The sequence below is a fragment of the Apis cerana genome, linkage group LG1 (genome assembly GCF_029169275.1).
Source record: "Apis cerana isolate GH-2021 linkage group LG1, AcerK_1.0, whole genome shotgun sequence".
Classification (NCBI taxonomy): Eukaryota; Metazoa; Arthropoda; class Insecta; order Hymenoptera; family Apidae; genus Apis; species Apis cerana.
In genome coordinates this window covers 12,244,810-12,270,905 of record NC_083852.1, presented here as the reverse complement: position 1 = coordinate 12,270,905, position 26,096 = coordinate 12,244,810, and the positions used below count along the sequence as shown (strand labels likewise).

General features: G+C 36.7%; 1 protein-coding gene and 3 long non-coding RNA genes across 8 annotated transcripts in view; 2 read left to right on the top strand and 2 right to left on the bottom strand.

The window, feature by feature from the left end:
* The window catches only part of LOC107999813 (puratrophin-1), a 323,391-nt gene that overhangs the window by 173,565 nt on the left and 123,730 nt on the right, over positions 1-26,096 (bottom strand). The gene's annotated exons all lie outside the window — the stretch shown is intronic.
* Positions 8,232-11,374, top strand: LOC133666039 (uncharacterized). Its single transcript, XR_009829559.1, has 2 exons — positions 8,232-8,429; positions 8,799-11,374. It is a non-coding gene; the product is annotated as an uncharacterized LOC133666039 (long non-coding RNA).
* Positions 14,764-21,368, bottom strand: LOC133666037 (uncharacterized). The gene is made up of 2 exons (XR_009829557.1): positions 16,320-21,368; positions 14,764-15,866 (listed from the first exon to the last, which is right to left on the bottom strand). It is a non-coding gene; the product is annotated as an uncharacterized LOC133666037 (long non-coding RNA).
* On the top strand, positions 21,363-24,253 carry LOC133666038 (uncharacterized). Its single transcript, XR_009829558.1, has 4 exons — positions 21,363-21,997; positions 22,077-22,505; positions 23,129-23,283; positions 23,824-24,253. It is a non-coding gene; the product is annotated as an uncharacterized LOC133666038 (long non-coding RNA).

Sequence of the window (26,096 nt, the reverse complement as noted above, 5' to 3'; positions counted from 1 at the left end):
CACGGTGTTATCTGTCGCGTACCGTGAACGCTGTTTTAAACGATATCTGATCGGTCGGCCGAGCGGTGTCGCTGTCGTTCGATCGACGTTTATCTGAGGGCGAATGATGGATGCGCGTGGACGTCCTCCCCACCCGTGACGAGTCTAGGGGGCCTGTGAGAAAGTTGCGCGCGCACGGATGTATTCCAGAGGAATTTTTCGAGCGGCCAGCCGAGATGGGATCGCGCAGTTGCCGCTTCTCCGGTCGAGGATCGGGTCGAGCGATCTTTTCCGCGTGGATTCTTTGTGTAATTATCAAGGAGATAGTCCTTGCGTAACGTATGAGGAGAAAGAGTGTATCGAGTAAAGTTTTATATGTATATTTATTCGTTTGGATCGATTCCTTATAATGAGTTAACATCGAGCTATACTCTTATACAATGAAAGATTTAAATGTTATTCTTTCCAAAGTTTCGACAAGGTGATCCACATTCGTGCTCGATAATCACGATCATAAATTCACTTACGGACGTAATAGGATCATAGAGCGATCCGGATACTCTCGATCTTGAGCCGATACCTCTCGTTCTCTGGATAATCGCCAGAGGAGCATCGATATCTTTCAGGTGCAGCCACGCACCTGTGTAATTATGATAATTGTACCGCTCTCTTTCACCTTCTTCTAGTAATAATTAATAGCGGCGTTTCGAGGAACTCGCGGACATTGGTCGATCCGTGACAATCAGAGTATTCGAGTTAATTGCTCGCGAGACGGAACGAACTTGTTAGAACGAGGAGAAATCTGCAAAATCCCGGTGATTATGATTACTTCACAATCAGCTTAGAAACCTAGAAGGAAATCGACGTTTCATTTATCAACGGAAATCGTACCGGTTTTATATAACTTGTACAGAAATCGTAGAGATTAATTATTGGAATTATTGTTTCATTCAAGAATCTGTGCGATTTATCAATATCTTATTTATTTCTTTTTCCTCCTTCTTTCGGTATCTTCTTTTAAACACATTTCGAATAAAAAATATTAAATTCCCAATTTATATAATTCAATTTATGCCATCAGGAACACGGTCGAAATTCCATTCATCGAGAATAAATAATAATAATAAATCAACTTGAAATGATGAAAGTTGTAGCAAGAAGGAAGCTGGCTTCAACGTCCAAGGAAGCACCAGAATCCCATCAGTCCTCGTTTGTCTTTACAAGACAAACACTAAACAGCCTATTACTCGATCTTTATAGCGCTCACGGAACGTACGGCTACGAGGAGAGCAGCCTCGAGTGGAAGCCGTTCCTGAGCGACATAATGGCGTGGAACTATCCACCATCATCCTCTCTCTCGGGTCTTGGCCTATCTTCTATCTTCTTCTCCAGATGCACACACGCATCCCAACAGATCGTTACAAACGCTCGCAGCGTTGAGTGCAAACGCTACCTTTCCTTTCCTTCCTTCCTTCCTTCCTTCCTTCGAGCTTTTTCAAGGAGTGTTTTCTTGATTGTTGACGGAATCTCGACGAAGATAACGAGTCCATTTTTCCTCTGATTTATATTGTTTTTTCGTGCGTCTTTGACAACGTTGCTGAAGTTTGAGAGTTTTTCTTGATCGTTGAAGAAGTGTTTGATAGAAAATAATTAGTTTCTCTTTTGATGAAAAAATATTCGTTTAATTTTTTAGAAATCGAAATTTTCAGAGTTTTACATCTTTCAAACACGGTTAATTATCGCGGTTGAAAAATTCATGGAAACCAAAATTGAAATAATTCCTTTCCTGTCATATTCTTAGTCGATTTATGGTTTCATGAGAAATACTTTACGTAGTTCCATAAATTTCATTTGTGTTCGAACGAGTGATTTCGACATGGCATATAAAATGTATTTCACGCTTTAACAACCACCATTTTTTTTTCCACTAGTGAAACTTTCCATTTAAAACGTCCAATTAATGAAAAGACAACTTAGAAAAATAAGAAAAAAAAAATTTTAATCAATTTTTCGCATTTGAATTCTGATTAATTTTGATGAAATCTCCGATTTATTTCGCGCGTTAATAACGCCACGATTTTATCCGATACAAGATGATAATCGTACACGAACGGGAATAAAATTGATGCGCAATTCAAAGATTAGAAAGCTGTCTCAGAAGTCAATGAAGAGATTAACAATTTGGATTCAATTGCTTCCTTGACAAATTATAATGAAGAAAATAATCAAGTGTCGGGTAGAGATCGAAATTTATAATCGATCCACGGTTTATTTGGTGCGATCGAAACGATGCAGCGATTGCGTGCAATTTGTTATTACGCGTGTCATCGTGGGCAAGTAAAAACATACGGTGATCTCTCAACACGTTTATCAACACGACGAAAGGTTTCATTTTTCGTCTTGGATATTTTTGTTGCCGAAGAAGAAAGATAAATAAGAAAAATTAGTTAATAAAATTGAAAATTTACAAATGCGGCATATAAATATTTCTCTTCTATCTCTTCTATCCAAAAATATAAAATTCGAAAATTACATAGAACATTAGTGGATCCCAAGTAGCCAAACACATCTGTACACTTTTTCCAATAAAAAGATACAAATAACGCAACACTTTGATCGCAAAATTCAAGTACGATCACATCTTCACAAGCAGATTATATTACATATATTCTATATTTCTTCTCATTTTTATAAAAATTTTAAAATATTTTAAATTACAAATTAAAAAATTGGACTTTTATTATCATCTTTTTCCTCCATTAACGATGTAAATGTGCCACCTTGAATGATTTTATTTATAAAGCAAACGATAAAACAATTCCTCGAGCTTGATGATTTCTACTATATTACAAATTCGATTTTACCTCGAAATTATCGGTTATTACGAATGTTTCTTTCATCGTGTGAGAGAAAAAAAACCGGTCGAGACAAAAAAAGCGGAGGATGAAGAGCGAGAAGATGACTGTTGCAATTGCCCGGCGTGCTTTTGCAATTGCCGTTTAACCGGCTTAATAATTGCGCTCCTTATACGCGAGCCGAGATAATTGTTTTTTGCATAATCAGGATGACTCTGGTGCGACGACGATGGGCTCGATCGAGAAGAAACGAATCGTGTTACGCAAACTGTTTTACACCGAAATGTAAAATTATGTGGATCCCATCGTTTGCGCCTCCTTTAATTAAGCTGGTAAATGTTTGACTTAATCTCGTATCGTTATTAGACTGAGAATTGTGCGTTCAAATTTTAATCCAATTATTATTCCTTGCGAATAAAATACAGACGTTTTACTCTAATTATTTCTTAAATCGTTTCAATATTCCAAAGATCAGAAGAGATAACCTGATTTAATGTAATAAAATATCGCGAAATTTTGAGTAAAAGAAGATAGTTCCTAAATAAGTAAACATCTTTGTGAAATCGTAATATCAATTAAATTAGAAACTTCTACTCGATGCCATCTCTCTCTCTCTCTCTACATACATATATATATGCATATATGGCAGAATTTACACTCCGTATCTATTATCGAATTAATGTCACCGCTTTCTAAACATCTCCACAACGCTGGATCATCGATCGCGATATCACCACGGCCCGATACTTCCGGTAAGACACGCGAGCCACGAGGATTCTTCTACGCGTGAGAACAGAGGGGATCCCGTCGATGCATCACGTACCACCATTACAATATTTCAGTAGAGCCGTTTTCATTGTTCAAACGCCGCGCGGCATAAAAGCCGCAGGGGGCGCTCATAAGCGCCAACATCGCCGCATGAAATACGACCGGTTTGCATATACACCGACCTAACGTGTTCCACCATTTTTTCCCCATTTTTCTTTTTTTTTTCTTTCCTTTCCTTTCATTCGCGAAAATCGATCATTCCGTTTCTGCAATTACGTCCTTGACCTCGGTCGACGAGAATTTTTATTTCGCGTATAATTCAAAGTTCATCTTTTTTCTGGAGAATATTGAATTTTTTAATTGAAATTATTTATTTAAGAATATCATGGATTTTTAATTACGGAGAGACACGATTGAAATGTAGATTTAGGAGAGGTTACTTGGAACGTGTTGATTTATTTTCCTCTATCTTTATTATGATTTAACAACTTTTCCAAACTCTCAAAAACTTTCCTCGACGAAAATAAAAGAAAATAAATCTGCTTTCCATGATATAATATAAGCCCATTGTTCAAATCGTTATATTTCGTTAATTAACCTATTCATTGCACGCAAAAAAAGATTCTTTTCTCCGGATTAATTGAATTCTACGAATCGTGGTCGCATTTGGATGCATCGAATGCAACAAAGCAATGTCGAATGAAAAATATTCGTCCATTTATACCCGATTTCCAAAGCTTGATTTCTCCCGCATCGAATTTATTGCTAACAATATTTACACTTTAATAGGAAAAGGTTAATCGCGCGATGGCGACCTCCGCAACCAGCCAAGCTTCCTCCTGGCGATAGTTTCTGGCGCGAAAATCGCTTTCATTGTCGTGTTAGAAAACCATGCAGCCAACTCTAAACCGACCACATGGTAATTCAACCGCATGCGCACGTGCACGCTTTAATACGTGTACGGTAAGAAAAATATACTCTTGTCAATTTCTAACGCGTCGTTTTCTTTTATTTTATTTTAAATTATAAATAAATTAAATGTGCCATCGTGTCGTGATGTATAGACGCTTAAGAAATTAGATTGTATATTCTGAAAATAGTTTCAACAGCCAATCGATATGAACAATGGAAGGGAAAGTGAATTTCACGTATAAAATTTTAGCTTATTACTTTTCGAGATATTGATAAGAAACTCATGGCACACGGAATATTATTGCATAAATACACCGAATGTTGTTTATCTAGACAGTTTACTAGATGCAATTATCTTTGGCGTAGTAGAGTATACGAAAAATGAAAAATATTACAAATCGTGGCGACATTATCTTGGAACATTTCGTGAGTTTTGTAATTTGAGAACGTATTTTTTAATTTCTCCCTTTCTCTCTTTCTCTTTCTATTTCAATAGTTTCTGTTCTATTGAAAAATTTAATAATAGATCAAAGAATTGGACATATTGCCGTTTACCAAATATCACAGATTTAGATTAAATCAGGTTTAGAAAGGAAATTTTATACGATATATCTTGTAATATGGATAGAAGAATTTTATTTACTTGATAATTATGATAACCATATTTTGTATCTACTTTTGTAAATAAATAAATATAATTTTTTATTATATTTTAATTTCAATATTTGATTATTTCAATAATTTTTTGATAGAAATAGATTTCAAGGTATCTTTCTAATATTTTTCCATTTCTCAATTTCTTCAAAGATCTCATACAAGTATAATATTTTAAAATTTTACTTTTTAAATTGGCCTAAAAATCTTATTTAAGCAAATCTATCTATTTCATTCTATCTTATAATCTACAGGTAAAAATATAATAATGCTACGTAGTAAAAACATTAGGATATCTTTATCAAAAATATCTGTAGATTTTTCAAAATATCGTTCACAGATGTTACTATTAAATTTATTGCAATTGTAATTGATTCATTTTATAAAAAAAATAAATAGCTAAAATTAACTAAAATAAACATAATCACATCTTGCCTTCACCTGTGCTGATTCTGAGAAAAATATTATCGTGTTTTCTACCTTTTTTCCTTTTTAGCATATTTTCCTTAACGAAGCATTTATTTTTATCGCATACAATAACGCTTTTATTCTTATCTTTTATATTTATTTATAGAACCTGTTTTATACAGGGATTATACGAAAAAATTTGAAGTACCTGTGCGTTCATAAAATGTATAAAACAGTTAATATATCTTTACAACCAATATACTAATATTGTATACATAAATGCATAAAAGAACAAATTAATGCAATGTGAAATACATTTAATATATATATATGTTCGTGCATGCTGTCTGGTTTTCCTCAATAACCAAGTCACATCAGGATCTTCGACAATATCAGGACACGGACTCCATTCAATTTCCGGTGTCGAAGCTTTCATTTTGACACGTTTATCTGCCTTCCTTTGAACCTCCATCGTTTTCTCGCCGCGCCAAGATCACTTCCCATTGATAACGCTGCGGCAACCGCAGTAATTACTGTTTTAAATTTATAAGTCTGTTGGCGATAGACACGATAATTGGTTCATTTGCACGCGTCTCTTCGTACGTGTAATGGCCGGCGACGATTGGAAACGAGTTTAACTCGAAAAACTTACTTTTTCAGCAATAAATAAATTGCTCAACGAGATATTGCTTTGAAATCTGGGGAAAAGAAAACGTTTTTTATTCATTCTTAAGTGTGAAACTTGTAGATTTGTAAGAATTAATATCGAGATTAATAATAGAGAGAAAATAAATGAAAATCGAATATGTGTTATAAAATTTAATTACGATATTATAAATTCTTGTTCAAGATTTAAGTTCAATTAAGTATTGAAAATTTTAACCAATCACGAATCTTTTAAAAGATTATTATTTATCAAATGTTATCCAAAACGCGTGTGCACCAACAATATCGATTTAATTTTTGAACATTTAAAATAAAAAAATTATATTCAAGCAAACGATATAATAAACTTAAAATTATAAACTTAAAAATATAAATAAATTATTATAAAATTCTCTGCTTATTATAACACGATATTTATTTTAAAATATATTTCATTCAATCTATCATATGTCATATAATATATACAGTTTTCCAATAACAATATACACAAATATTATTCAAAGACAGATAAATAATATGCACAATATATTTACGAATAGAAGATAATAATGGCGACATCTATTAAAATATTATTAACAAAATGTCATTAAAAGATGTTTATTAAAAGTAAAAATAATAATCTGATTATCTTTTGTTCTTTCTTATAGTTATATAAGGAGAAATTTAATGTCAATACTACTTTTCTGTTCAAAAATAAAGTGTTATTATACTCGTACTTTCGTATAGATCCTTCACTTCCAATTAGAAAATCGATCCCAGAGGTTAAAACAAACACAAAAGTTATACAAAAATATCGGTCAATGCTTACCTATTAATTATATATATATGCAACAAAACGACCCAACTCTCTTTTCTTCTCCTTTTATCCAACATAAACCTTCACCAATTTTTTCGATCTCTCTAAATATCTCACGAACATATGTCAATATCCTGCAATACTCTAAAATATCATAAATAGTGGTTTCCAGAAACCACCCTCCAGCATCGATTCTCGCGTCATTGATAACGCGTCGAAATCTTTCACTTGGAGAGGAGCAGTGAGAGGCAGCGTCGAGAACGGTCGCGTGGGAACTGCTCAATCTCTCGCCCTTCTTTCCCTCGTTGGAAAATTGAATGGTACGACGTGGAATCGTTAGACGATCGCTGCTTACTCGAATCGACTGGTAAAATGACTTGGATAAATGCGGGGATAACCACAGGATCATCGCCTGCACGCGTCCGCGGTTCAGTCACACGGGATCGGCGCGTTTCTTTGTCATCATTTTATGATTCGAAATGAATACTCGTGGAATAGAAAGCAATTCGTCCGTTGCACAAGCGAATGAATAAACGTTTTTACGTTTTATACGAATTGGAAAAGGAGATATGCTTGATTATAATATATCTATTTTTGGAATTATTTATGAATTTCTTGTTCGTAAATTTAACGTTCATTGTCTTTTGGATATTAAAAAAATCAACAAACCTTAAATTTTCGTATGAAAACTATTCGGAATTTCATAAATTGAAATTTAATTTTCTTGCACAATTAATCGACTTTTTATTTTACTAAGATCGATTAACTTCGATACATTACGTTAACTATCTTACACATATCTTCACAAATCTTTGAAAAAAAAATATCGTGCGATCGAGAAACAAAAGGTTCGAGACGATATCTTGGAAGAAAAATTCAAAACACGGTCGATACCTTCGCGACAACCTCTCCCAACGTTTAAAGCTTCCAGAATAACGGGGAGATTTACGACCCTTTCTAGGCCTCTTATGACCGAAAAAAAAATCTCATGGGACCGTTTCGAAGACTTTTACACGGGCGTGATTTATGGCACTCTATCTCGAAGAGTATCGATTATCAACGATGACGTCGCGTCGTTATTCTCCACGAAGAAGAAACTGCTGTTGGCGCTGGTAGCCGGCGACCGAAGCGCCATCTGCCATTTCGTTAATCCGAACCGCTCTCTCGGTAAGCTTGAACGTTTAAGCGCTTAATGGCGGTTAAAAGTATCTCGCGTTGCACACGCGAGTTCCCACAGGGGAACACCTACAATTACAGGCTATTACAAACTGGTCGTGAGTCTGTTTCACGGCTATGGTTTTTACAAGCTGGCCGGAGGTGGTGAATCAGACGAAAAAGGATGTAATGGGGCTGCGAAGGCGAGTTCGTTGATTCGACGTGAACGTGGAGAGGTTAGATTATTATGTTTGATTATAATTATTGTCGATTTAATCGATGCAAGTTTTGGTGATATGATATAGAGATTGTAAATTGTCAGAATTAATGTTACCTTGGACACGTATTATCATTATTGACTGAATTCTATCGCATATGAAGAATCTGTTTCTACTTTGTCATTAAATTTGAGATAAGAAACGAGAGAATTCTTTTATTTGCAATAAAAGGAGACGCATTCAATAATTCCGAATCATCTTGACGATTGATAAAGAGTTTTGTTTGTATTATATAATATAATCATACAAGCAACAAAATTTTCTTTTAATTCTTTTTCAGTATCTACTTTTTCACGTAATAAACTATCATTACCAATTCATTTACAGAAATAGTATGCAGCAAAAAAAAGAACATTCGCCAACTTACTCAATCCATCCATTGTCTCTCTAACTTGATTTCAAACATAAATCATATCAAGCTGCAAAGAATTAAAATTGATCCTTCTTTATAGCAACTTTTTTTATAGATTCGAGGAGAGCACACGTTAAAGTTTATTCTTGTATTTCATAAGTATTATTGCTCGAACATATGCGATTTGGAAATTGTGATGAACTATATTTTATCTATCGTCAAGGATAAATAATTTTCCTCGTTCGAGGGGTTTGAAGGAGAAACATTGCGGCATCGATCGTCCTCGAACCGTTTCGTCGTATGAAACGAGATAACGAGGGAAATAATGGCACGCCAAAGTGCACTTCAGACGGTTGCGTACTCGGGTATTCTTCGCCGCTTGTCGATCGGTGAACGCGATGTTTAAGGATCGATCGATCTCGTTGTGTGCTTGTGGATGATTTATCAGCCAACCGATATAAATTTCGCAGCGTGTATTAAAGCAGACGTAATCCTCCCTTCAATGTCCGCAATTTAGGAACAATTTAAATTTAAAGTCGGAAACAGCTGGGAGAATTGTGCAAACTCGAGAAACTCGAGGTAATTTGCAGATGATTGTTGGGAAAGCGGTTCGATTGATTCAATCGGTTTCACGATCTTTACGTATTTTAAGTTTCTAAAGACATATTATAGCATAAATAATTCCAAAACTTTTTCAATTGGTCGGTTACGAAAGCTGTATAGATTTCTTATCAAATTTATCATCATATTATCTCAATTGATTCGGGAATCGATTTCGTTATTATTTTTTTTAGTGTCTCAGAAATTGCAGGTCCAATTTCTAAAAATTGGCGAGGATAACCAAGTTTGATGAATATAATCATTTAAAAAAAAATTCCATCTGCTTTATCTCAACTTTCGAATTACATTTGTTCGGTATTTTTTGATGCAGTGTTCGATGTTACTTAAAAAAGTAAATATCGAAAATTTTAACACGTGTCTCATTAAATATATCGATATAACTTTAAGACAAAAATTCCAAATAAAGAAACAACACGATATCTACTCGAGGCAAAAACTTTTCAACGCTGGAAAAGTATTCCTAGAAGTGGCGTAACGTAATAATCCGCGAAGAAGAACGGACGCAGTCGGCTGACCAAGGAGACGAGGCTGAAAGAGGACGAAGACGAAGAAGAAAAAGAAGAAGAAGAGGAGGAGGAGAAGGAGGAAGAAGGAGGCCGGGAACAAATTATATAAAAGGACCACACACGGTGCACAAGAGGGGGCAAGGAGGCCTCGGACTGCTCGAGCATGTGGTACAGGCGAAATATATACGACTTCTCCGTGACTATGCCCGGGGATTTACCTTACGTCCAGCGTTTGAATCGCTCGTTTAGGATGAAAAGGATCGGTGGCTCGACAGCTCTGCGCCACGTGGGTGGTGCGAGCGCCAACCGACCCCGGAAGGATCTCACGCTACCCCCGCCAACGAGATCCCTCCGAGATTTAATACGACTCGTCCGCGGCGACACTGGCAAATCGTCGAAAAGAAGCGGCGAGATCTCTCTCTTTTTTTAATTAATCTCACCTTTCGTGATTTTTCTCCCGATAAAATAAAATTTTACTCGAATCGAACGGCAAAAGTTATCCGCTCATGGATCGAAATAATGAAATAAACAGAGATTGTGAAAACTGGGAGGGGGGAAAGGAGAGCATAAGCGTTGCGTCTGGGTTCATCGACTTGTTTACCCGACACGCACGATCCTTTTTGCACGGAAGCAGAGCACAGAGGAGAACGCTCCGAGTTTCGATTTTCCTTACTCTCGTTTTATCATGGGTGTCGTGTTATGCGTCTTTCGCCCGCGACGTTGGCGGAAATCGACGCGCTATAATCAGACCGACTCGCCGATTATTATTCATGCCGTTGCGCGTGACTTTATACTCGATAATGTATGCACAATGCAGCCGCGGGGATGCGAGCTGAAATATTGGCCGGAAGAGAAATTCCGCACGCGACCGTAATTGCGTTTTCGCGATGAGAGGGGATCACGGCGACAAGGACGGTGATGCCAGATCGATTTATCGACCGAGATCTCTTTCGCTTTCTCGACCCTTTTTTGCTCTGTTCCGTGCCAATCGAAGATTATACGCGTGTATCGATATGTTCTGCGAGTTACACCGGTAACCAGAAGCACGAGGAGATTTATCGTCTCGTGTTTCGATGGTGTTACAGATCCTTCTGTCAGATTTTTCTATCATTTGTGATACAATTTTTATATTTCAATATAATAATATAATTAATCATCCAAATTAATTTACTTCTCGTGATATTCATATTCACAAATTTGACTCTTGACTCGACGAATCATTCGATACACTTGCTTATCTGAAACAATTCATCTCCCAATTAAATCGGATGATCAAATGTATATTTAATTCGATTGATGGTCGGATTAAGAAATGCGAATAGTGGCTGTGAAAGATAATATTTTTTGCACAATTATAAAAATAAAATGTAGAACATTGTAACACACCTATACATTTCGTTTGAAAATAAAAAAAATGTGATTAAGAGATTAGAAACTTGTGTTAATAATCCCCTCGTTCTGGACGTTTCAATTTATCATAAATCTATCCACTTATCGTATTACGCCTTTCATTCCAACTTGTCAACACGTCATAAAACTTATAAATATTTTATAGATAATTTTGAGAAACCGATGAACAAATCGATCGATGCGACGATAAAATAAAATCGTTAACAAAAATAAATTCATTCTTTCGAGCGTTGAACATCCACTTTGATTCAACAAGGGAACTTGTTGTACTCTGTAAAACCCCCTCTTTAACGAAGGAACGTGGCAATGGAAGACTTGTCAACTTTCCACTCCGGATAAAATCTCGCGATCGGCATTGGCGAAAGGCCGGCTTCAGGAGCATCGTACATCACGCGGGATATCCAGCTAAATATACAGTGGATACACTTGTGTCTATGGAGAGCAGGTCAAGTGCGCGCGCAAAATAACGATCTTGCTGCGAATATTGTCATGGATTCGCTCGACGAATGAAGAAAAATATACACAATCTATATTTATCAAATTTTACCAATTTCGATTTACATATATATATATATATATATAATGTAAAAAAATTTCTTTAATAATCAAGATTGAAATTGGAGGAAACAGATTTTTAAATATATTCCTTCTATAGTGATTCAACCAATAACGTAAAGTTTATACGAAGAGAATGAAAATAAAAACGTTTCGTTGATATTTGCTTTCGGGTACTTTCGAAAATAAAGCGGGAAGAGAAGGAATGAGCGAAGCATGAGAACGACACGAGCTCGCGTAACAAGCGTGTAACCGGTGCGCGAGGAAGCGCGAAACTGCGAGCGGAAGCGAAGGAGGGAGGATTACCACGACACGATGTGCTATTAGAATCGCATTAGAGGAGCTGTCCGGAAGAGCGGCGGTGAATCATCGCCGCAGCGACCTCGCGGGTTAACGGCCGAAACAATTTCTTAATTGTTTCATTGGCCGCGTGAGAGCAGCAGCGGCAGCTGAACCGAATCGTTGTCCGTTTGATAAATCGTGCGTCCGCCTCTTAATAAATGCGCGCGCAACCAGGAAAACCGCGTTCTATCCCCATCGATTACGGCCCGATAATTATCGGGGAATTTACATGGACAAATTATAACTCTCTTGTCATTTGGATACAATGTCGAACGAGGATTGGCCGATCGATCATCGCGATATTCGTTTTTTTTTTAATTTGTGGCTCGACGATCCTTTAAGAGGTCTTTAATCGAGCCCCACTTTTGCACAAGTGTGTTGCAATGAAAAAAGAGTTAAATGCGTTTTCTCGACGATCAATGTAAGAAAGTTGCAAAGGATGGTATTTGAAGTATTGTAATATAATGGGAATGGTTACGATAAGTAAAAATAAATGGTTGAAATTTAAACTCATTCTTACAACACGATGACCGATATTTCGAGATACATTTATAAATATATATAGGAATGAAGTTTGAATTAAATGTATTATTTATTTGAATAAAGAAAAAAAGTTGTTGTCTATGATCGTCGATCTAAATTATATCGCGCTCGATCTTATTTTAATTAGAGATCTCTCAGGAATATTAGAGCTTGGTAAAAGTATATCATAAATAAAAAAGAGAAAAAGAAATTCATTTTGCGTCGAGTTTTTTTTCAATATCAAGTGAAATCTTTCCTTATTGGATGGGAATGAATCTTTTATTAGTTTACATTATTCGTCGATTTTATTAAATATATTTACCACGTTGCAACCCTTTGTACTCTTTCTTTCTTATTAAATTTAATTTGCACGAACAAATTACTTTAGTTCAGAAAGATTGGGAAAACAGATGAGAAGACTAATTGTAAGACGATTGAATGTATACAATGTACAATAAATTACCATTGTTCGTACGAAACGTGTAATTTCAATTATTCAATTATCGTTCGATTATTATTTTTTTTTTCTATAATTAACTTAACAGATGAAGATCGTGACATTGTATCTTCAATTTGAAACTCTTCTCCTTTGAATCGAAGGAAAAAGAAATACGAAAGAGAAGATTAATTGGAGTAAACGGTCTCTCTTCTTGAAAACAATTAACATCGAAGTGCGATTCAATCGATTCGTTAAGTTACCGGATCAGAAACAACACTGATTGGATTGTTTTGCACTGGAAAGGATTTATATACGTGGAGGATTAGCCAAGTTTCAAATCGGGATTTAATCATAGGAAATTAAAATAGAAAAGTACGTTAGTTAAATCGGAGGAAAAAAAATCGTTCGGAGAGAAAGATGTTTGTCCACTTTTATTCTACTTTCTGCCATTCAAAGAAGCCATAGTCTCTTTACTGGCTTATCGTTCGTGTACCTATACTCTCTATACTCTACACGCTCTACGTGTTGAATCTTCGTATTCTTTTATCGAGTGAAAGTACACTCGATTTTTCATCCGTGTAAAAAAAAAGAAGAAAGAATTTCAAGCAATAAGAGATGGATAGGGGGAGAGAGAGAGAGAGAGAAAAAAATAATAAACAAGCTTCACTTTCGTTTTAAAACGAAACGATTTCTCGGACGTCTGAAGTGAAATAAAACGATTTGAATCAGACGTGGAACGCTAATGCTTCGCGATCTAAATGAATCGTAAAAGGAACTCGATGAAAAAAGTTAATTGCACGATTCTTGGGATATTATACATCGTTCGTTCGAGTATCGTTCCGATAACAAAAATTAAAATTATTTCTAAAAAAAGATTCAGTTTACTTTTTTTTTACGAAGCTCTTTAAACTCTTTAATTAACAGAAGCTCTCGCGATCAAAGGTCGCTTATAATTCACGCACAATTATCAATGAAAAGGAAGTCGATCTTGATTATTGTTAGTACGCAACACGGATTGACGCTCATCTATAAAGCTCATTTAAGATACACCATAGCGATCCCCAAGCTTGGTATAAATCAAGCCGAGCCGCTTATGTGTTTGTTCATTAGTTTCTTTCCGGCGGCGAGCATCGCCTGCGATTATCTGGTCGATTAATCTCGAACCGGTCACCTCGACGACTTCTTCCCTTTGAAGATCTATTCGACCACAAACGCGCGCTCGCTTCTTTCCTCGGGACGTCCGTTACTTTTCTGTTGTTACATGAACCGACTTTCGAAATGTTTTGCAATTGCATCTCGAGGAATTTTTCACGAATAATTATTCGCTCGTGCGGATACAATATTGTTGCGAAGGATATTGTTTACTTATTTCGATAAAATGTATTTTAAAAAGTCGCGCGTATATCAGTGTAGAAAATATTTTGAGGAATTGATGGTCGAAAGAAAAAGTGGGATATTATTACGATGGATCAACGGAAGAATAAAATTTTTCAAGAACGAGATAAATATAAGGAATGAGTTCGTTTAAATAATATCGTTTAAAAATTTCCAAACATTATATCGTGAATTTATTTCGAATTTTTATCGTTGTATTTTTAAGATAGACACAAGTTGTTCGAATAGCATTCATCGAAACACGTTATGGTATATTTTTCATGATTATTAATAACTCACCGAACCTGTATTCTATATATAGAATAGGATATCAATAAAAACTATGTCGTATAGATAAAGTAATAACCAAATATAGATTTCGAACGTGTTGGAAACTTTCTAATTGCTTCTACTTATTAAGAAAGGAGAGAAGCAACGATGAAGAAAAAGATATACCGTAGAATTTTCGTCAATAAATATTTTAATTGTTTATGAAAATTTTTGTCGAGAGAACAACTCACGTACGTATATATGTACATCTCATATTCTATAACAAAATTAAATATTTTCTCTGCTTAATTGAAATTTGTATCATATCAAAAATCAAATATAAAAAATATTAACAAGAATTTTTCGTGTTCGTTCAAATGGACACGATCAAATTAAAATTATAATTATATATAGAATATGTACAGAATTCCACCAATAATTGAGCCATTCGTTCACCAACGAATTCTTCTTCTTCTTAACCGTTCGAGACAACTGTCGTCCGCTGGAGAACCCGTCGTCCTCGAGTGGTAACCGGTGTATCCACGACGCCAATCTCGATTCCCGCAATTTACACGAGGACACGCGATAGAAATACAAGCTCGAAATCAACAGTTTCGCATTTCGTAGATACAACGCAATAAGAAGATAATTTCACCGGTCGCGCGTTTTTAGACCGTCTTTTTTCCCAAGATGTTTCACCACGAGCCTTGAAATTAACGCTGTTTTCGGCGCGATATTTCAACTCGCGAATACGTCTCGGGCACTCACCAGTGTTCCCAGGTTGCAACAAATGACTAGCGCCACTCCTCCGACGAGAGGCGTACAACTTCGGCTAATTACTCGGCGAAACGAACGAGACCTTCTCGGCTCTTATCTGTCCTGGAATATCAAGATCGTGCGAGTCTCGTTTGGATATGAAGACCTCGAAAGACACGAGTGAATCTGTATGGATGTATCTTGTATACGATGTGTTGAACGTGCAAGATTCTGGACAAAGATAACGTCTGAAATTGAAAGAAGTATTCCAACAATTATCCTTTTAAAATTAAAAGAAATATCCGAATGTTTGACTTTTGTTATTGGATTATCTGAATTTAGAAGAAATATACTATCTAACGTTTCACACGAAACACATTCTTCACGTTGACAATCGTATCACGATTAGACTGTAAAAACCGTGAATCTCTCGATGCGCCAACGATAACATTCTTTCTCACGTTGAGATATTTATATCTCTTCGTCATTAGTTCATATGCTTAGTTGCTTTCCACATTTTTCGATCACGGATTAACTTTAACCTTATTTGAAAACAATCATAAAAATCCTCCACATTTTATCTCGTTAATCTATGTTTATAACCAATCTTTGCTATATTGAACTAATAATTAACCTTATCAATTATTCATTATATCGTAATCCAATTATTTATCGTGTTAATTATCATTGCGTATGTATACCTTCCAATTTAACATGTTACACGAGTTATTTCTACGTAATCGATACGAGTGAAATTTAGATTGAATTTTGAAACAATTATATAATAAAATCCTCCGCGTTAATTTATCAATCCACGTCTGAAATCGCTGAATCTTTTCAATACTATATATCACTCAAACTGTATGCACAAATCTTCAAAACTTCAATAATAAATCTCACAATCGTGCCGCTTGCCAACGCTTTTACCATCCGACTTAACCTCTTACACGCGACCCGTTTATTAAGCGGCAAAGGCCCAGTGGCTCCAACTTCCGGAAGAATGCGGTATCAACGTGACGATTAATCAGTTATCCGCGCATAACTGATACGAGTAAAAAAAGGATAAAGGGGGAAAAGGAGGGAAGGGGGATAGCGGTTGGCTCGATGCTTCTCAGATTTATCATCGCCTATAGGCACGGACCGCTGGTCGAGTGTGCGCATTCAATTGCCGTTGCCAGCTTATTCGTCTCTCGTTAATCCCAACCGATCGTTTGTTACCTCTTAACTCGCGATCCACGGCCAATTATTCTCAGTATTACGCCCTCTCTGCGACCAGTTATGCGATTAAGCAGTCTCGCAGGTGGCGACCAACGCGAAACAGGAAGTCATTAACATAACCTAATAACGCGTCACTTTGGTCGCAAAGCAGAACCAACGGTTGCTCTAGGTAGAATTGTACGATCGATAAAGGAAACGATATGGTGAATGTGGTACGTGTTGGAATTCTAATGTGATACGTGAAAGGAAATTGAATATCAAATAGGAGAACGTTTTTAAATTTTCGTTTATCAAATCGAGATGATTTTTGGTTATATTCAGTTTGTATGTAATATATAACAGAGTTATAAGTAATTTCTTTCTGTAAATAGTTTTTATCGAAATTTAAAATTTTCATTTTAGTTATTTTATGATTCAACGACCTATAGTAATATTGAAACGCACAAAAATGATCGGAATTAATAAAATACAATTGTGTTTCTCATTCGACACAAACAAAGTCTTTCGATATCGTTAAATTCTCATCTATCGATGAAAAAAAAATAAACAAATAGCTGGAACGATAAAGTTCAATACGCTTCATCTACCGAGCAAACAAACAATAAATCCATCATGCATCAAGTGGCTCCCCATCCAACCGTTTCAAGCGCTAAACGCTTCATTACAAAATATACTCTTCACCTACCATATTTACTCTGAAAACGTAGGGATAACCACGAAACGAGTAATTAATCCGTAGCAACGAAGATCCAATTCAACCGTCAAGGCTGAAAATGCGAGGTTGTCGAGGGAGATTTACCGGTTGACGTCAATGAAGACTGTTCGACGGGAAACGGCGACTTCGCTGGGCGGAACAGGTAGTTAACGTGTTAATCCAGGGGGCGGTTGCTCTTCGCGCTAGGTGGCGCGCATCGTGGTAAGCAGCTTAAATTGTCAAGCGGCTTGGCTCACTCGTCGAGGCACAGTATCTCGATGCGCATCCCACTGTCGAGTTTCGAGAGAGGCTGAGCGTCGAGTGGCGACTCGCGCAAACCTCCAAGTATTCATTAATGCGTTTAGCTCGCGGCATGCAAATGTAGGCTTGAAGTAGGTCTGGAATTTCACGAGTAGTAGTCTCGAAGAAGATATATTCGAGATTACTCGGGCGAGAATTTGACGCGAGAATCGCGTCATAGACGTGGGATTAAACGTTGTGAAAGAGAAACTTGTTTTTGCTTAACTTTTGAGACGATTTTTTTTTTTTTTTTAATAACTTTGATTCGATCAAATTATAAGTTCTGGAAATATATATGGGATTAAATTCTGTGAAAAGGATTTTTTAGTTGGATAGTTTCTACGACTATCAATTACGATTTGTAATAATATAAATTATATATATTAGAAATGATAAAATTACTGAATATAAATGTATAGAAACGTGAAGTCACGTTTATGTATTTTCCTCGAATTTGTCTTCCAACGCTTTCTGAACCACGAAAGCCGTCTAAGCAAGTAACTGTACAGGTCATCACTCAGACAATTTTCATTCTTTTATCCCACGGTGAACTCGAACTCTCTTCGATGGAAGTGCACTCGTGTCACGAGTGGAAATCGATTGCCCGTCGCGTCGACGAGAATCCAGCGAAGACATCATCTTTCTTTCTTGAATTTCATTAAATACAAAAATTCACGTTTAAAAAAAAAAAATATCGATAAAACCAATTTTATAAACTTTTAATATCATTTAAAAAGGAAAGAATTTAAATTATGAACTCGATCTTGTTATTTTCGAATCGAAAGAAAATTATTAAAATCGAAAGTTGAACTAAAAATTATCTTTATTCTCCTCCAAAAAAAAAACTCCCTTCTTCGAACCGATTCACGACCACGTGCTTTCTCGATAAAGAGCGTGGATAATTCGAGTAGAACGGGAAAGTGGCGAGAGAATCTCGGTTTCTCGATCGAAAAACTCGATAATTAACGATCCGCCCGACCGTTCAACTGCTTAATTATTAACGATCAACCCGGTTCACTTTCCTCGCGTAAATTAAGCGCGCGCCCGATCGATTTCCGGTGGAGGCGCGAGGAATCGGCCAACGGTGCACGAGTAAATTTTAACGAGAGCCGTTTTCGCGGTTTGACGTCGCGACGCTCGTAATTAATCGCGCTCGTTTTGCCGGTAGCCGGGTGTACACGCGTTTTCCACTTGGAACTCGTTTGGCCGGATTCGACCGTATGAAACGTTCTCTCGAACAGAGATTGTAACCGTTAGCGATAGTTGGCTTCGAGATCGTAAACGTCCTTTAATCGATGTAATTCCTACGTAATTTTATTTCAATACTGACAATTTCATCGGCGATCGTAGCGCCAGCTCGCGTGGCGAATCTTGGATTATAATTTTTTTTTATACGAATTCGTTAGAATGTTTTTCCTTTTGATTTATGAGATGAATAATGCTCACGCGATCTTTTAAGTTTAAGAAAATGAATTTTTAATTACGATACAACTTCTCTTTATATACAGTAGATTGGATTAGATCCAATCAAACGACTCGATCGTTGATAATTTGCAGATAGAAAGTGGAATTATACTTTTTATTATTATTATTATTATTATTATAAAGTCGTCATGATAATTTTGATAATGCGTACGATGAGGGGCAATCTACTGTGAAAGAGTTAAAAAAAAATTCTCACGTATGTAAGCAAGATATACGAGCCTGCCTGTCGAACCGATAATTAATTCATTTTTCCCCTCAGTCTCGGTAATCAATTCTCATACCCATAATTACACAGCCAATGTTTACACGCACTGGAAAGAATTTAACTCATCGAGTCCATTTCAATGTTTGCTTCACAAACTCCCTGTCACGTGTCCCTCCCTTCATCGATCCCACCTAAACAATCTCGCTTATATATAATATCGCAAACAGCTCGTTATACGTCCAACCTCGCAGAAACGATTCGTTTCATTAATTTCGAGTGGATAAAATCATTGAACGCAATCTTGGACCGATCGAAAACTGTCTTCGCCGCGCACAAGTAAAGAAAGTGTCTCTATCCACCGGTGAATGTCGACCGATTAGTAAACGTCGCCCCGAAGCGGCCAGCCAATATCCTAGGTCGCAGCGTGAAATGTTAATTGCAGAAACTGGTCGCGAGACCGAGAATCGGCGATTCATCCCGCACGAGCGAACGAAGGGGAGGAAAAGGTACGATTACGGGGGATGTAAATTTGGGAGGACGCGATCGTTAGATCGATATCGTTATATAAATTAAAATTTCGCATAACTTCACGAAAGCAAATAATAATATGGAATTCTAATAAATCGGAATGTTCAGTATACTTATGAGTTTAAGAAGGAACGAATTTTAATTACGTAATTATAAAACGGAGAAAATAGATTACGAAAAGAAATGAATTTTTAAATTGCGTCTATTACTTAACTTGGTGCGAAATTGGCCAACGTTCGTTCATCCTCGTGCATCTTCGCGAATCTTCGTACATCTTCGTACATCTTCGTACATCTTCGTACGGCTTTTTGTTCCTGCTGCAAAGCTTATTAACTTTAGAAACCCACCTCGAGCGAGATAATTCCAATTAATGAGAGCGAGAAACCCGCAAATATTCTCAGGATTAATATCGGTTGTGCGATTGCTGATCGCATATATAGCCCATTTCACGCTAATATCACGGAGCGTGCTTCTCTATCTTGTCTTAATTACACGCGAAGCCTTCGAAGGGCGTGGCGAGAGCTCCAGTCTCACTTTGTTGGATTGGTGCAACTATGTAACGATGTATAAGGAACAACCGTGTACTTACTCGTGGTGGATGGGTGTTGCACACGTTTCGTAGACGTTGAGAGCGGAATATTGATTATCAATTTCAGAGGGGAAATTGAAACACTGGTTGGTTTCGATGTTCAAGTTGTACATGGATCTTGGGCGGTTCGTTTAAAGCGAATGGATGGATGGTTTAATGGTAGAGAAGTTGTATGGAGGCGTTTGGTATTTTTTTTTTCTTTTTTGCTTCGACTTTTCGTTGTCTACTTTCGCTCTTGGGAATCGATCTCGATTCTCGTGTATCCGTTTAGATTATTGATTGTCGCGTTTGATGATCGGTTTGCGGTGTTGATTCATTTTTAAATAAATGGTTGATACGTTTCCTCGAGCGATAAGTGAAAACAAACAAAAAAAAAATGTAATCACGTTGCAATAATTTATTCGGTATATCAACACCTGTTAATTCTTCAGACTTTCATAATTTGAATGTGAATGTGTAACGTACAATGTAAAAATTCATTGTTAAATTTTAATCCCCTCTCTTAATCCATTTTTATATACACAATTTTATCAGCCATATTTATCTTCCATCGTTTCAACGGTATAAACAAATGGCAACGTCAAAAACTTCCAACAACAAATCCAATTTCACTACATCGGATTATATCGACATCATTAAACTTGGCTTCAAAACGAAGCCTCGATGAATTTCAATCTATTTTTATACGCGTAAATAATCTTTTCCTACACAAAATATACGTATCCTCGAGACGAGTCAAGCGACTAATTTGAACAAACTTCCAAAGATCGAACCAATCCACGGGTCCGGATACGGTATCGACAGACAGTCATCATCGTTCACGTCGATTATCGGCGGACCAACGTGGAAAAACGTGATTTATTAAGCACGATTCGTGGCCCGGCCGCTCACTGACCCGCCTCGTTATCCTTATCGACCAAACAGTATCGTCGTGGGGGCAACTTCCTGCTCAACGACGACGTCACGTCCCTAATAAGATTGCGTTTTACGCTCGTTTCCCTCGCGAGGACGTATTTTTTTCTTTTTTTTTTCGCTCGACGACGCGAGCCAACTCGATCCTCTCCCTTATCTTCTTCTTCTTCTTCTTCTTCTTCTTCCCATTCTCTCGACTCGTGTTTTGCGCGAATAACACGAGCAAACACGTGCCTCGCGTATGCGCAACTCGTCGTCGCACGCGATATCCCGCCTTTGAACGTTTTTCACTCTTTTTTCATTCTTTCTCTGATTTTTTCGCGTCGTCGTCGCGGTGTGTGTGGAAAGGATTCGCAACAGGCGACGAGGCGAGAATTAATCAGCGGTCAGCGTCGTGGGAATAGAATGGTCGTTGAAAGTTGAATGGAGCTGGACATTGAATGAAATGGTACTCTTTTTCAAAAAATTATTACGATCGTATCTCGATTTCGTGTCTTTTAAGATTTCTTTTTTTTTTATAACATTAGGGATTATTCACGGGTTCTACGAGTGAGCAATGAATGTGGGAAAATGGGACAATGGCTGGATGTTGGAACGAGGTGGTGAAGAATTTGTGAAATTTTTAAATCCGCGTGTAATCGTGCGGAACAGAGTTAACCGATTTTCTCATACTTGGTTGGTTTTTAATGGCCAGTTATCAGGCAATTTGAGGAAAGCTGTTAGGGATCGAGAAGTGGAGGTAGTAGTTAACAGCTGGCACTTAGAGTAGTCGGCGCCATTAATCAATCGGAATCAACCTGGGATTTAGAAGCAATCAAGCTTCGGCTGGCGATCGAAGCAATGAATCTTTGTACGAACGCTAATTAAATCTTCGATAGCTGGTGCAAATTATCTTCTTAATTAACTTCTAACAACTGTACTGGACGATGAACATATATATTTCTAATAGCAATAGGGTGAGTCAAGTGTTGTTAGTGGTACGCAAATAAATAACGTACATTCCCAGTCGAAAGTCGTAAAATAGACTGCGAAATGTTCGTGCAAAGTAAAATTTTTACGAATTGGAGGGCTTGAATGGATATCTGCCTTCTTCTTCGAATATTCTAAATACGTACAATTTTAAATGTTTTGTTTCTTCTTTTCGTACATGTGCACAGATTTTCGCAGTTTTAATCATAATTTTTTATGAAACTTTCTGACTTCTGTAATTTCTCTTATCAAAAAAAAAAGAAATAATGATAAAATTTTTTAATTTTTGCAAGTTTTTTACAACACATGTAATACAGTTTTTATATTTTTACAAGAAATTACTCTTATAAAATATTCTCAAGTTTAAAATTTTTAAATAGTATCAAATTAATAAGATCGAAGCCAAATATTATATTGTTATATAATACGTATATTTTATATTATTTCTTTTTTAATTCTTAATGAATGACAATGAATGATTTGAATACTTCAAATACGAAAATATACACTTTCTTCGTCAACAAATTATCAGAAAACGTGATAAATATTAAAATTTTTTCTTCTATATTCATCCCTTGTATACATTAATTCCCTTTTGGGGAATTTTCAGACATTTCAAAAATCAAGAATTATCTGCAGATTTTTCCAAAGTCAAGGGGAGTCGTGGCAACAAAGAAGCGACTCGACTGCTTAGCATAATGGAGCGACGACGCAGCGGCCAGAGTATCTGGCACACCCACCTTGATCTTGGGTGGCAGGTCGTTGGTAATAACCCTATAGATAGACCACCACGAAAGCGCAATCTGCTCTTAATGGCGGCAGCCGCCGTGAGATATCGCTATACCAGTTCTTCTTCGCGTCTACAATGTGTTCACACGCATAACAGGCAAAAATCTCCTGGCCGAGCGTAAAAATATACAAAAGTTACTAAAAGTAACTTTTAAGATGATGCAAACAAAAAAAAAAGCAAAACTTCAACTGTCATTTCTTTTTTCATTGTGTTCTTCTTTATGATATATTGATTTTACGTTCCCTTTTGTTGAGAATAATAATAGTGATATTTTATAATTTTAGAATTTATCAAATCCATTTTAAAATTTGTAGAACGGATATGTTAATCTTAAGAAATATCGAATATCTTTATACAGTTTCTCTACTCAACAATTTCCAAAAATTTTGAATAATTAATTTCTAACAATTTGTCTTATTTCAATTTCTTAATATTCAATTGAAAATTTTCGATAAAGTAAAGAGGACAAAGTAAAAGGTATCTTTCTAGATTAACACTCTTGAATTTTATAACAGTTTAAGAAGAAGGAGAAGAGGCGACGAGTTGGGCAGGAACGGGAAGAATTTCAGGAAGGCTTTCTTCAGGATGAGAAGAGGGCTCGTTCCTTGCATAATTCAACGTGCCCTCATCAAAATCGGAATTTTAAAGCTGGGAAACGTCCGCTGGGCGAGAATGCACGCTTACATTTACGAGCTCGGAAGAATATCGTCATTGTCCTGAAAATGTTAAGCTTCTTGTTTATCTTAGCAGTTGAACGGGGCGACAAAATGTATGCAAAAGAGAGTCGGAGCAAGATCGTGGCCGCTTACGAGCCGGAACGAAAGAATCCGTAACAACGTTTCGTGGCTCGAGGCTGTACATGTAATACATACTGGGTGTCCTGTAACAGGTGACCGAACCAAACTTCATTTTTGCAAAATGCAATAAATATGCAAAATCGTACCACATTTGCAATTTACATTTCACTTTCAAGAAAACCCTACCTAATTTTTCTTATCCTTAACATTGAAAAAAATATCGTAATAAAGCAAAATGACAAACCATTAAATTATCTATCCATCGCAATCAACACAATATTTAAAGAAACTGTTCCATTCTCGCGAAACGTAAGTAACCAGCAGGTACCAATGCGATTAAGCGGTAATCAGAGGTAATTAGACGAAAGCGTGCGCACGCGCAGACACGCGCACGGGGCGAGGAGGAGAGTTGATCTCATCGCACGCCCACGCGCTTTTCTCCTCGCGCGTTGCTCCATTAGCCACGGCGTGTCCGCGCAAGCGTTCTCGCGATCCGACGCGTGGGCGTGCGCGCGCATTATTCACGCGCATGCGTTTCGCGCGCGGAGCGAATCGCGGACTGGGCTGGAAACGGTGCGCTCAGTGGCATTAGAGAGAGCCATTAGGGCTTGCCTCTTCTCCTCGGAGATGATGCCGATAATTGTCCTACAACCGTCGAACCGATTTATAATTTCTTCGTTTATCAGGAGAAAGTCTTCGTTCTTCTTGGAGACGAAGTTTATATATATATATATATACATGGTATTCTTGAGACAAGCTTCGTTATTTCTTCGTAATTTTTTCCATGTGGACGGGATATGAAGTAGGTTTTTCGTATTCGAGTCCATTCGAATGTAATAGCAAATAGGAAACGCGATCGAAAAAGGTTTGCTAATGAGAATAGATCTAAAATATACTCGTGCTGAGAATAATGAGTATATTCGTTTGCAAGGAAGAAAATAAAACGTTATAGATAATGTAGTTCTAAACTTGATTCGTGTTTAATTCTTGTCCATCATATATAAATGGATGTTTAGGAATTTAAAAAGTATTCGAATTTTGGATTCGAATTTCATGCAAATCCTCATCCCGTTCTCGTCAACAACAAGCAGCATTTCTTCATCGTTTCACACCTCACCCCACACGCTCGCCACCTGAACGAGGAGGAAGAAGCTCTTGACTGGTACGCGAGAAGCCGTATACGACATCTTTATACGGGTCAACGAGCTCGTGTTTCCTTTTCACCTCGGTCAAAAGGTGTGCCCCGTTTTTCCATCGGGCGCGTAATCGCCTCTCTCTCACTTAAGTTATAATAAGATTATGAGCAGCGAAAGAGTTTCAAGCCTTCAAAACTGAGAAGAAAAAAATTGTAGTGAGAGAGCGAGATGAGCAAACTCAAATCGAAATGTCATTCGATGGGAGAATGAATCTGTTAACAGTGACAAACGTGAAGGATTATTATGTTAGATCGAAAGATTGATATTTACATGAACATTTCTCAAAACGAAATCGATTTATTATTTATTCTCAGCACAAAAATCTATTATTGGATTAATCATCTGTCTTCGTCCAATTATCCCGTAATCTGCCCCATGTAACCGAAGATCAACGGATCGTTCTTCAAATACGAGAAATCCTACGATTTCATTGCAAACATTCGTTAAACTGTCGTTATAAAAGGGAATCCTCTTAAAATCGCGTAAACAGAGGGATCGATCGTGCGTTGAGTCATTCGTGGATTTTATCCGGACGATTCCTCACCGATCCACGATTAAAACGTAATTGGATCGAGATTCGAGTATTTTCGAATTTTGAATAAAATCATTTTTGGAGCAATTCTTATATAAAGTTTGAAATTAATTTATCAAGGAATCGTTAATTAAAACGAATTGAAAGAAGATTTTAATTTTTGTTGGAAATTTGGCGCGATAACATTGCACAATATTTCAGTATTACAATTATTTACACAATTAATTTTTTCGTACAAGGAAATTCAGTAACATTCGAAATCC